Source organism: Gossypium hirsutum, chromosome D01 (assembly GCF_007990345.1).
Source record: "Gossypium hirsutum isolate 1008001.06 chromosome D01, Gossypium_hirsutum_v2.1, whole genome shotgun sequence".
NCBI classification, from domain to species: domain Eukaryota; kingdom Viridiplantae; phylum Streptophyta; class Magnoliopsida; order Malvales; family Malvaceae; genus Gossypium; species Gossypium hirsutum.
In genome coordinates, this window is record NC_053437.1 from 25308804 (window position 1) to 25314573 (window position 5770).

Sequence of the window (5770 nt, forward strand, 5' to 3'; positions counted from 1 at the left end):
GACTATAATCCGTCAATTCCTACACTTGTATGCTTACACGAGCTATGGAGTATCTACAACACATGCCGGACCTTGGCCGTCAGCAAGACGCCCAGGACCAACACCCGAATCATGAAACCCAAATGACATGTCATTTGTATCTTACAAATTTCGAGGGTTCAAACGGGGCATGGTAGTCATCGTAATATCATTGGATATGCCATCAATATATATATGGCGATTAATAATTTATGTATAATTGAATTCAAAACATGTAAATACAATTTAATTACAAGAGCTTACCTCGATGATTAAATGTAGATACAGAGGCGACTAATCCAAAATTTTATCTTTGCCCGAATCTAAAGTAGTACGAGGTTTATCTTCATCTAAATGGATAAATTCAGCTCAATTCAATAATTATTCTATTCAATTTAATCCAATTTCATATTTTAGCAAAATTACAATTTTGTCCCTATACTTTTGATTTCTTTTCAATTTAGTCCCTTGCTCATAAAAATTGGAAATTCATGTAATTTTCCTAAAACCCATCATAGACAAATTTCATATAGGTCCCTAGCAAGCCATATATTTCATTTATTTCACAATTTCACCATGTATATTTTTTATTTTTTAATTTAATCCCTATTTGATAATTTCATCAAAAATCACTTAACAAAAGCTATTTATCTATTAACAACAAACCATTTTCTACCATAAAACATCAAAAATCATATGCATTCATTCATGGCAAAACCTTAACCTTTTAATAGTTTTACAAATTATTCTCCAGGCTAGCTAGATTAAGCTACAAAGATCTCTAAAACATAGAAATAATTAAAAACGGGACGAAAATACATACCATGCTCTCAAAACTCCATGGTCAAACCTAGCAAGCTTACATGGCTTCTTTTACTTTGTATTTTAGGTTGAAGAAAGAGTTAAAAGATGATAACTTGGTTTTGTTTTATTTAATTTATCATTCATTTACCAATTTACTATTATAACCTTAAAAACATCATAATTTCACTTATACCAAGCCATCACATTCCACTATCAAGATGAATGGTTTAATTACCATATAAGGACTTATACTTTAAGGTTCTATAGCTATTTAATACCTTTAGATACTAGAACACAACTTTTGCACTTTATGAGATTTATTCCTTTTTTTATAAAATTAAGCATGCAAACGGTAAAATTTCTTTATGAAATTTTTATACGGTACTACTATCATGCTTTAAACCATAAAATAATAATAAAATAAAATTTTTTGACATCGGATTTGTGGTCCCAAAACTACTATTTCAATTTCACTGAAAATGAGCTGTTACAGTGGCTCTTGAAACTTGTTCCGATTTTCTAATTTTTGCTTCTTTTTTTGCTCCTTTTGCTTCCAAATGCTCTCCTAATTATAGAAACATTAATAAGGATTAAGAGCATTAAACTCACCATTTTACATCAAATAATCCAAAAGTGCATTAAGGACGATATTAAAACATGTTACTTTTAGCACTTATCAAATATCCCCACACTTAAGTGTTTGCTTGTCCTTAAGCAAAATCCTAAACTCACATTCAGATTAATTTTTGTCAATTTGGCATTTTCATCAATACTATTTCAAGATAATTCACAAACAATCATTCATTGGAAATTCAACCAAAAGGACACTAAAGATTCAAGTAGTCCAAGCTGAAATTTTTAAAGCACAAAAACGTAGGTGTCTCCCCTTATCCAAATAATTACCTTAAATTCAAAATCAACAAGAATTAACATCCTTATTCAAGATCACTCAAAGCACTCAAAGTGTTTAAGGTTCAAATATTGTACACTCAATAGTCGAACGAGAAATGTTATTACCATATGCTTGCTTAAAAATCAAATCTCTACCACTATAAAATGATATGACACACCAATCAAGAGGTATTTAAAATGTTGCAATGGGGTTTAGGTTTAGGGTATGAAAAAGGCCAAAAAAGTTGGTTACAATCGAGAGTCGAGTTGATAAGTTACCAAAGTAGAAAAAAATCAGTTGCTGAATTAAAAGAATTTACATGAACAAGAATACTAAAAGATAAAAATGACCTTTTATTTTTCAACAAAATATCAAACTAATTATTCAAGCTCAATCAAGCAAATTTTTATTTTTTTCTTTAGATTTTTTTAACAAGAATAAAATTCAGCAATACAAATGATGAAACATAGTTAGGCAACTATCCAAATCAAATCTCGACAAAAAAGGTAGTTAATAAAAATGATACATTTACAACATAGATTTGGGCAAAGGGTTAACATGAACGGGTTCAAAAAAATGTTAGGATCAACGAGGTTTACCAGGGGTTAACACAACAGTTAAGGTGGTTAAAGGTTAAATGGGTTAAATCCTAACTGCTTCTATCATCTCAGTATATCAAATGAATAACGTGGTCTTGACATGTATAATCGAAGAAAGTTCTAGCATGACAAATCAAGTTGACTAGAAACACAAAAATAAACACACTTTTTCATGCCCTTTCTAACTCAAATTCATGTAGTTTCAGTAAAACTCTTGCCGGAAAATATATAATAATTATAAAATAATTAAATTAAACTAAAATTATGAACATGTTAAATTTTAATTAATTTTATATCAAAATTTTTTTAATTTTAATTATTTTTGACAGATTTGCAAAAAGGGCAAAAAACGGCTTGGCAAACACTCCAATAAGTGAAAAACCGAGAAGCAATTTTGAAGCATCAAGCTGAATTAATTTTTTAGCCTAAGACGATCCAAATTATGTGTATTAATTCATAATATAATTAATTTTAATTTTAATCTAATTTAATTTGGGTTAAATAAATTATTATTAATTAATTATGAAAAGGGGCCCAGTTGAGCTGAACCGAAAAAATTGATCCAACCGAGCACTGGGCAGCCCAAAACTGTCCTACATGCTGACTGAATCAGCTTGTTTGGCTGATTATTTTTCTTGCAAAATGGCCTTTGAAGACTCCTTCAATTTGCATTCAAACCCTTCCACTATTCATGCCTTTCAAGATTTGCCCCTACCTAAAAGTAGCATGTTTAAAATCTTCAAACATGTCACATGTGTTGCCAGCCATTGGGGGAGTCTTTGGCTGCTAACTTTGGCTACTTTTAGAAGCCTTCTCAACCTATAAATACCCCCTTTCCTGCTCACTTCAAACACATCTCAAACCCATTCATTTCTTCTCTTCTCTCACACTTTTCTCTCTTCATTCCCTTCCGTTCTTCTTCATTTTCTTCCCCATTCCCTTGCCAATTTTACCTCTTGAAAAAGAGTCATTCAACCACCATTTGAAGCAGCATTCAAGTGTTCATGGCAGACTCGACTCAACAAGAACAAGCAAAGAAGGAGGAGTGGAGCAAACTAGTCAAGCCTCGGAGAAACAACAGATTTTATTCTTGTTCCTTACCCTTTTAATTTTATTATTTTTGCTATGAACATGTCTATGAATATTTGTGATGTTGATATGTTTAATATAATTAATATGACTTAAATTTAATTCATGTTAGGTTGATTGCATTTTGTCTACTTGAGTTATTAAAATTGTGTTTGTGTTGCTATAGGCCTCGGTAAGATGTTTAATTAAGTAAAACCATGACTAAGTTATTCTTGCATTACAATTGTAAGGTAACTAATGAATTAACTATTTAAACAGATTGAAATTGTAATTAATTGACATGATACTTAATCAATGCATGTTTAATCATCTAAGGTAGTTGAGGGTTAAATTAGCAACGGTATCTAACGATACATTAGCCTTGCATAACTTGTAAGATTATTGTGATTAAACTGTTTCAAGGTAGAAATACATTGTTACCTTACATAATCTTTTATGTGCTTATGAGATTGAATTAATTGTTTGAATTGGCATGGAGATATGTACAAAGGATTATCTTAATTTCGTAAGTATGTATGTGCATTAACACATTTGCTTATTAAAATTTGTTTAATCGGTTGAATTGATGTAGAGATATAGTCAAGAGATAAATGTATTTTGGTAGGTAAGTATGTTCATAAGTTAGCAAATTACCGAGTTGCTTTGAATTTATTCGTAACAGCTTAAACATGAGTTTAATAATTCTAAGTTAAGAAATGTAATTAATTTAGCACAATAATCTCATCTTGATTAAAATCATCTTTTGAAATCGTACATTGGAACTTATTTAAAATCATAGTTTTTAATCACCTCCTCAAATCAAAATATTTTTCTTCACCAAAGTGTTTTTAAATTGCATTCATAAATAATTCTTTGCACAGTCCTTATGGGTAAGATAACTCGAAATTTACTTGTCACTTTATTACTTGTTGCGATTGTGTACACTTGCACATTTCCATCGTTCCAAGTTTTTGGCGTCATTGCCAGGGACTATTTTAAACGACAATATTTGTGAATTTTTAATTCCATTTTTTTGTGTTTGTTTCGGGTGTTTATGAGTATTGATCAAATTATTGACTTACTCCCCGTAGACCTTGAAATTGAAAGGACTTTTTTACAAAGGAGAACACAAGCGAACCAAAGAAGGACCAAATATATGAATTTCGAAAATCTAAACCAAAATCCAAGAGGAACATTCACTTATAATACTCATAATTCGATCATTCTTGCCGATGACAGAAATTGTGCCATTAAACAATATGTCATTCCTCTATTCAACGAGCTCAATCCGAGTATTAGGAGACCTGAAATCGAGGCACAATGTTTTGAGCTAAACCCGGTCATATTCCAAATGTTGCAAAATATGGGTCAATTTAATGGGATTCCTGCTGAAGATCCACATCTTCATCTTCAGCTATTCATGGATGTGAGTGACTCATTTAAACTAGTCAGGGTGATTAAGGATGCCTTGAGACTGAGATTATTTCCATACTCCTTAAGAGATAGAGCACAAGCGTAGTTGAACTCCCTACCGTCCAGTTCCATAACTACATGGCAAGAGTTGGTTGAACATTTCTTAATGAAATATTTCCCTCCATCTTTAACCGCCAAGATTCGAAATGAAATCACTTCATTTTAGTAACTTGATGAAGAATCTTTATATGAGGCATGGGAGCGGTTCAATGAGTTATTACGAAAGTGCCCTCATTAGGACATTCCTTGCTGCGTTCAAATGGAGACTTTCTATATTGATCTTAATATTCATACTAGAATGATGGTGGATGCTTCGGCAAATGGAGCCCTTCTTTTTAAGTCTTATAATAATGCTTACGAGATTATTGAAAGAATTGCCAACAATAACTATCAGTGGCCAACCAATCGAGCAGCCTCAGAAAGATGAGTACCAAGAGTACATAAAGCAGACACACTTGCTTCTTTGGTAGCCCAGGTGTCCTCTATGTCTTCTATGCTTAAGAACATAATTTTTAATGGTTTCAATGGTGATCTGTTAGGTCAGCAGCTGAATCAGTTCGAGAATATTTCTTGTGAATACTGTGGAGATGGTCATTTCTTTGAAAATTGCCCACCGAATCGAGAGTCAAATTATTACATGGGAAATCAGAATTGGAATGGTCCACAATCAAATTTTTACAATTCTTCATGGTAGAATCATCCAATTTCTCCATGGAGTAATCAGTGGGTGGACCATAGCAACTCTGCTATGCCATTTCGACCAAATTATCCCTCGGAATATTATCAACAAGTGCAACAACCCCCACCAACTGAATCTTCAAGTGATCTTGAGAATCTGCTGAAGGCATACATAGCAAAGAATGATACCACTTTAAGAAATCTAGAGAATCAAATGGGTCAGCTAACTAATGAACTT

The 5770-nt window shown here is 32.0% G+C and overlaps 1 non-coding gene across 1 annotated transcript; it reads right to left on the minus strand.

The window, feature by feature from the left end:
- Positions 1-4990: 4990 nt before the first annotated feature.
- On the minus strand, positions 4991-5097 carry LOC121214126 (small nucleolar RNA R71). Its single transcript, XR_005909713.1, has one exon. It is a non-coding gene; the product is annotated as a small nucleolar RNA R71 (small nucleolar RNA).
- Between the last annotated feature and the right edge of the window lie 673 nt (positions 5098-5770).